The sequence below is a fragment of the Muscardinus avellanarius genome (assembly GCF_963383645.1).
Source record: "Muscardinus avellanarius genome assembly, chromosome: 2".
Taxonomy (NCBI): domain Eukaryota; kingdom Metazoa; phylum Chordata; class Mammalia; order Rodentia; family Gliridae; genus Muscardinus; species Muscardinus avellanarius.
This window is the reverse complement of record NC_137787.1, coordinates 46,953,379-46,961,497: the sequence shown is the minus strand read 5'-3', so window position 1 is coordinate 46,961,497 and position 8,119 is coordinate 46,953,379. Positions and strand designations below refer to the sequence as shown.

Genomic DNA, 8,119 nt, shown 5'->3' with positions numbered 1-8,119 from the left:
GAAATGAGGCCCAGCCCACTCCTGAGAGCCCTGCCAAGGCCTCCCCACTCTGTGGAGCTGGCACCCCAGGGAGGCAGGAGGCCAGCCTCTGCAGCTTTTGTACACTGTTAGGGCTACTAGAAACGCCTTCCTCAAATCACTGTGGTGTGGCTCATTCTAGAATGAGATATTCTCTCCTGAACCTTTTCAGTTCTTACAGGATGAAGAATGAGAAAGATAGAACTGGAGTTTCTTCCCATTCATGGCAACTATTTTTTATGTTTTTGAGGAGCTCATATTATATGCCACATGGTGTAAACAGAATAGATTCTGCAATATCACAAACCTACTCTTTAAGAGGGAATAGGAGCAAAATCATTGATCTTTAGGTGTGCACAACTGATTTGTGTATGTGTGTGTGTTGTTGTTGTTTTGCTTTCTCAGTCATAATTAATGTGAACTTTTCAAGGGAATGCCGAGACTATTTCTCCTCCTCTTTCACCTCTCCAAGGTATAGTACTATTCTTGACATGTAATAGCTCTCTGTCAATAGCAAAAAAATTTTTTGATATACCTGGTAATTTCTCTTGTTAGCCCTTAACTTTAGGGCCAATTTCATTACACTTTATGTCCACCAGTCTTTTATTTATTTATTTATTGTCTTTTTTGGAACCGGGGATCAAACCCAGAGAGCCACACCTGCAAAGCAGGCACTTTGCCACTGAGCTACATCCCGACCCCCAGTCTTTTATTTTTTATTTTGAATATAACTATGTTTTTCTTTAAATCCTCACAGGCCTTGATCTGATCTCACATATTTTATCACTTTGTATCTTCTATAATATTTAATTTTAAAACACTTATTGGCTCATCAGGACTTTGAGGCAGATTTCCATGTGATTAACTTTATATCCTCATATAAGGCAAAGCTCCTTACATAAAAATTTCATATTAAAAGGTGGAGAGGAAGCACAAAAATAAGAAACAAGTGCCTTTGGGCCCCTTTCACAACCACACTGTGCTGTGGCTGCAGAGTTTCAAGTTGCTAACTTCTGATTGAAGATGGCAGAATGAGCATGAGTCTACCTTCTCAGTAGAGACCAGGAGAGGGGCTATGAGTAGAAGAGATAGTTTAAGAAATATGCTATGGCTTGCCTGTGTGCCTCCAAGGGTTCATGTATTGGAAGCTTGGTCTTCAGTGCAGTGATGTTAGGAGGTGATAGAACCTTTAAGGGTGGAATGTAAACTAGGCGTGGCGGCACACACCTGTAATCTCAGTACTTGGGAAGCCAAGACAGGAGGATCTCAGGGTGAGACCAGCCTCAGCAACTCAGAGAGAAAAAAGGGCTGGAGTTGTAGCTCAGTGGTAGAATGCCCCTAGGTTCAATCTCCAAGAACAACAAAAAAATGTTTTTAAATAATAAAGGAGGTGGAGCTTAGTGGACAGTGATTGTGTCCTTGAGGGCCCTGCTTTGGAAGTAGTTAATGTCATTCTTGTGGGACCCCAGTTAGTTCCCATGGAAGGGGTTGTCATGAGAGCCCAGACCCCACCTGTCCCTGCTCTCTGGCTTGCTGTCTCAGCAGGTGAGCTCTCTCTCTCACATTCCCTCTTTCCAGCGTGGCATCTGCCATGATCTGACAGAGCCTGGAGGCCGTCACCAGAACCCGCACTATACCTTTGAACTTCCAGAACCATGAGATAAACAAACCACTTTTCTGTATGTTTCTCAGCCTACAGTATTTTTAATAGCAATAGAAAACAGACTAAGACAGAGTATTTATTGAGAAGACAATGGAGGAGGACTAACATTCCTAATGGGAGAAGAAGGCACAGCCTGATGTGTGTTAGGAGGTATGAGCAAGACATTTCACTGTGAAGAACTCAAAAGGAGTTCAGGAGTCAGGGTTATTTAACAGGAAGAGGGGGTGAGGTGTGGGGATAGAGTTTCAGATAAGAAGAAAGTTTACATATGAAACAGCCAACTATTCTTGCACTGCAGGCACAGAAAATTAGTAGCCAGGCTACTCTCTCCTGCCCAGGAGGAGACAGAGTTTATTCTCAGGAGACCTGTGGCAGGAAAGGCCTGGGCCTTCGAGAAACCAGTTCTGAGAGAAGGCATGGGATTTAAATTGTGAAATGACAGAAGGGGTAGGGCATGGGATATAAACAGTGAAATGGCCTGGAACTGTGTAAGAGGAAAAGTAGATTTGCTGTGCTCTCCCCCAACACACAAAGCTCTGTTCATTAGGCAACTAACACTTAGGCCAGTGTTTTCCAAACTCTAAGTTATAAAACTAGTTAATTGGTTATGAAACTAGTTTAGTAGATTAAAATCAACATATTTATGGGTTGAGTTCCCCACGAAGCGGATTCTGAGACACAGTTGATGTTGGGAGCCATTAAGGCCTTCCCCTAGATTGGTGTCTCTGACTCAGCTGATTGTCTTTCGCCCAGAGTCAACAAGGTTTGGGGTTATGGAAAGTTCAAAGAGGTCTGAGAGAGGATCGGGTGGTGATGACACGAGGGTACTGATTGACCTATCTGTAATGTGTGTGTTTTGTATTGGTCTGTATTGTATTCCGGTGGTGGTAGCACGAGAATGTTGATTGACTTGTAGCTGTGTATAAATACCTCTGGAAAAACAAAGTCGGCGTCGGTGCAATAAAGACGAGATTGACCCAGAAGCTGCGTTGGCCAGGAGTGTCCATGCAATAGAGAATACTGACCCAGGCATAGTCATCGACCCGTAGGAAATATTGACCCACAAACAGAGGTCGACCGGTAGAGATAGTAGGCTGGCGGCTCCCCCACGTTAGGGTTAAAAACTCTTCATCCTCACGCCTCACTTCAGAACCCCTACTCTTGCCGGCAGGCTCCGGCAAGTTGAGAGCTCAGAATGTCTGTTAGGGGGTACCCTTGAAATCAGCATCCATGAAAGCCAGTAGAATTGGACAACAAGAGAGGCATGCTACGAAGCTTGGCCCACAGTGTAGCACAGAAAGAAGAATGCTCTTTGAAGCTGGCCCAGTTGAGGCCAAGATGGCCAGGACTTTATTTCCTGTTGTGGGCTGACTCACACCCCACTGCCTCACATTCATATGTTGAAGTCCCAACACCTAGTACCTCAGAATGTAAACTTATTTGGAGACAAATTGTTTAAAAGGAAGAAAAATTAAAATTAAGCTGTTAGAATGGGGCCCTAATCCCAGGAGACTGGCAACTGTGTATAAAGAGGAAGCAACATCAGTACAAAGAGCACACCCACTAAGAAAAAGATATGCATTCCTCGGAGAAGCCCTGGACACCAGAATTTGATTTAATATCTGATTGGGGCAACTTAAGGAGACATTTCTAGCTGTGACCTCCTATCTAGAATACAGGAGAAGCCGGGTGTGGTGGCGCATGCTTGTAATCCCTGTGCTTGGGAGGCTGAGACAGGAAGATTGCACGGGTTCGAAGCCAGCCTCAGCTACTTAGTGAGGCTTTCAGCAACTTAGTGAAACCCTGTTTCCATATAAAATATAAAAAAGGTCTGGGAGTATAGCCCGGAGGTAGAAAGCCTCTGGGTTCCACCCCCAGTACCACCAAAAAAAAAAAAAAAAAAAATACAGGAGAGAGAGTGGATAATGGTGAAATTAGAAGCAAGATGACAAGGAGGCACCTGCCATACAAGAAAAGTGATTTTTGGAAGAACATCCCAGAAGAGATTAGAGAAAAGACAACTTTAGCCACACATGCTGGGGACTCTTAACAACATACCTTGTGAGAAAAATGATCCAGGCATGGTGGAGGAAGCCCAGCCATGCGTTCCAGGGAGCTTAGCGCGCCTGGCTGCCAAGCTCCTCTATGCTGCGCTGGGGGCCGTGGTGCACTTGGAACAGCAGATCCTGCTCTACGTGGTGAGGCTGTGGCCTCCTCTCTTGGAGGGGAGATAAAATCCATTGCTGCTGAGGGCTCAATCTCACAACCTCTTCAAAACACACATACTGTCTTTTCTTATTAAAAAATATTGGAGAGGGGCCAAGATGGTGGTGGTGGCGTCCAGGAGTCAGGAGATGCAGACAAATCCTATCCAATCCACCTTGAACTTTTGGAAAAAAATCTCTGCGAAGGGAGACTGCTCCTGCTGCACATGCTTAAGATTCTGGACATCATACCATGTAAGGAAGGTACTCAGCAGAGAACCAGGAGAAAGGCAGTGACAACAGGGGCAGAGGCAGCCAGTATTTGGGAGAAGCAGAGATCCGATCCAATCCACCTTGAACTTTCGAAGAAATCGCCCCAAAGGTAGCCTGCTACCTCCGTGCATGCTCATGAATTCTGGACAATATGCTGTGTTGGAAAGTTGTTTGGGAGAGAACCAAGACGGCGGCGGTGGCCAGTATTTGGGAGAGGCAGAGATCCGATCCAATCCACCTTGAACTTTCGAAGAAATCGCCCCAAAGGTAGACTGTTACCTCCACACATGTTTGGGAATTCGGGACAACATGCTGTGTGGGAAAAGTGTTTGGGAGAGAACTGAGATAGTGGCAGTGGTGGCAGCAGTGGATGCTAGTGTTTGGGAGAGGCAGAGATCTGACTCAATCCACCTTGATCTTTTGAAGAAATTTCCCCAAAGATAGAATGCTACCGCTGCGCATGCTCAGGAATTCTGGACAACATGCTGTGTAAAAAAGGTGCTCGGAAGAGAACCGAGATGGCCATGGCAGCAGCAGCGGTGGCCAGTATTTGGGAGAGGCAGCGATCCAATCCAATCCACCTTAAAATTTTAAATAAAGCTCCCCAAAGGTAGACTACTACTGCTGCACATGCTTGGAAATTCTGGAAAACATGCTGTGTGGGAAAGGTGTTCAGGAGAGAACTGAGATGGCCATGGCGGCAGCGGTGGCAGTGGTGGTAACCAGTATTTGGAGGGGTAGACAGATCCACTCCAATCCACCCTGAACTTTTGAGGAAATCTCCCCAAAAGTAGACTGCCCCTGCCCCACATGCTCAGGCATTCTGGACAACATGCTATGGTAAAAGAGTTTAGGGTTTATCAGGCGGAACCTCACATAGCTGGGTTGGGCCATCACGCTGCATGTTCTGGGAGACATCAGCCCTATATCTAGAAGACTCCCCTCAAAATAAAACTCAAGCAAAAGACTATTGGAGCTGATTGATCAATTCAGCAAAGCAGTGGGATACAAAATCAACCTAAAAAATCAGTAGATTTTCTATTTGCCAATCATGAATCAGTGGAGAAAGAAATACAGAAAACAATTTCATTCACAATACCTCAACCAAAAAAAAAAAAAAAAAAAGCCTTAGAATAAACCTAACCAAAGAGGTAAAAGACCTCTACAATGAAAACTATAAAACACTAAAGGAAGAAATTGAAGAATCAGAATATGGAAAGATATCCCTTACTCTTGGATAGGCAGAATAAATATAATCAAAATGCCCATTCTACCAAAAATGATCTACATAATCAATGCAATCCCTATCAAAATTCTTCATCAGTCATAAATTTATTTCATTTTTTATTTTATAACATTTTTTATTAAGAGGGAACTTATTTCAATATATATATATATATATATATATATATATATATATATATATATTTTTTTTTTTTGGTGGTACTGGGGTTCCTGGAAGCCCTTCTACCTCTCCAGGCTACACTCCCAGACCTATTTTTTACATTTTCACTTGGAAACAGGGTCTCCTAAGCCAGCGTGCGCAGCTGGCTTCGAACCTGCGTGATCCTCCTGTCTCTGCCTCCCAAGCGCAGGGATTACAAGTGTGCACCACCACGCCCGGCTCTTATTTCAATATTTCTAAACTGTAAACAATGAGGAACTGAAAAGTCAAAGTTACCACATTAGGATCACATACAGACAGTAATTTGTGTGTGTGTGTGGGGGGGGGGGTCTGGGGATGGAACCCAGGGGCATTCTACCTCCAAGCTACACCCCCTGCCCTACTTTTTATTCATTTTGAAACTGGGTCTCATTGAGTTGCAAGGGGCCTCACTAAGTAGCTGAGGCTGTCCCTGAACCATAATCCTCTGGTCTCAGCCTCCAAAATGCTGGGATTACAAGGGTGCGCCACCAAGCCTGGCTCACACAAATTCTTAACATTGTCTCACTGGCTATATAAGCAACTCTGAATCCTTATTAAGCAAACATTTTTGCATATACCGCCTTCTCTTTATCTTTCTGTGCCTTTAGTTTTTGTTTGACTTTCAATAATTCTGCCTGGATGGCTTTATCTTCTGACGCTAGCTCCTGAGCTTTCTTAAGATCAGCCAATGCTTGATCGTATTCTTTTAATCCTTGCCATCCTTGAGCCCTGCGGTACAGTGCTTTCATATTTGATGGGTCCATTTCAAGCCTCCAAACAACTATCAACTGTTCCCTGCCAATTTGACATCTTCAGTTTACAAGCACCAATATTCAGCACACAGCTTAGGGCTATAGACTGCAGCCCGGATCTAGTTTCTTTCTCAATAACAGCCTTCAAACTATCCACATATCTTAAACCCTTTGTATATTTTTTAATGGCCATCTCCCAGTTTTGGGATTTGAAAAAAGTATTTCCAATGTTTTTCAAATCTTCTGTTATTAATAGAATTTTATCTACATCTTTTAAATCTATATGTGCATTCTCAGGGAAATCTGGATGACTATCGCCAGAACCATCTTTTGGGAATATTCCCCAATCATCTCCTTCTTTTAATTCCCCACATTCTGCAATAATGCACAATTTGGCAGGTTTTTCACCATCAACTTCTACATTTTCTAGTATCCTTGCCACACCTATTCCTTTAATTACTTGGCCAAGTACCATGTGTTTCCCATCCAAATGAAGAGTTGGAACTGTTGTGATAAAGAACTGAGAGCCATTTGTATTGCGACCTGCATTTGCCATGCTCAATAAACCCTCCCGATCGTGCTTATAATAAAAATTTTTGTCTTCCAAGTTTTCACTGTAAATACTTTCTCCACCTGTCTCATTCTGATTTGAGAAGTCTCCACCTTGAACCATAAATTTCTTAATTCGATGAAAAGGACATCCTTTGAAATGGAGATGTTTCCCAGTCATAGCTCCAATGCCTTTTTCTCCTGTACATAATGCATGAAAAGTTTTTGCAGTTTTGGATACAATATCTGCAAACAATTCGAAGACAATTTGACCAACTCACTCCCTGCCAATGTCCACGTCAAAGAAGACTCGGGGGTTACTGGGGTTGGTGGGCTTGGCCTGCGGGGACCGGTGCGACATCTTGAGTGCAGGCGCATGGAACAGGACCCAGGGACCGCCAGTCATAAATTATATATGGAGGAACAAAAGACCCAGAATATCCAAAGCAATTCTCATAAATAAGAACCATGCAGGAGGCATCACAATTCCTGACTTCAAATTATACTACAGAGTTATTGTAATTAAAACAGTATGGTATTGGCACAAAACAGACACACAGACCAATGAAACAGAATAGAAGATACAGAAACAAATCCACACATTTATAGCCAATTGATCTTTGACAAAGGAGCCAAATACATACGTTGGAGAAAAGACAGCATTTTCAACAAATGGTGCTGGAAAAACTGGCTATCCATTTGTTAAAAAAAAATGAAGCTAAATCCCTACCTCTCACCCTGCACAGGAATCAATTCAAAATGGATCAAAGACCTGGAAGTTAGACCAGAGACTGTGAAGCTAATAGAGAAGGGCATAGGTTCAACACTCCAATATACAGGCACAGGTAGTAACTTCCTCAACAAGACCTCCAAAATTCAGGAAATTAAAACAAGAATTAACAAGTGGGATGGCATCAAACTAAAAAGTTTCTGCTTATCAAAGGAAATAGTCAAGAGTCTAAAGAGAAAGCCTACAGAACGGGAGAAGATCTTTACTTCTGATAGAGGGCTAATATCTAGAATATACAAAGAACTTAAAAAGCTTTACACTAGAAAAACAAATAACCCAATCAAGAAAGGGACAACTTAATTGAATAGACATTTCACAGAAGAACAAATACAAATAGCCAAAAAATGTTGAACATCATTAGCAATCAGGGAGATGCAAATCAAAACTACACTGAGATTCCATGTAACCCCAATCAAAATGCCAATCATCAAGAAGTCGAATAAC

At 42.8% G+C, this 8,119-nt stretch overlaps 1 pseudogene across 1 annotated transcript; it reads right to left on the bottom strand.

Moving 5' to 3' along the window:
- Positions 1–6,138: 6,138 nt before the first annotated feature.
- On the bottom strand, positions 6,139–7,246 carry LOC308258576 (peptidyl-prolyl cis-trans isomerase D-like; annotated as a pseudogene). The gene has a single exon. The product of its transcript is annotated as a peptidyl-prolyl cis-trans isomerase D-like (transcript).
- Positions 7,247–8,119: the final 873 nt, after the last annotated feature.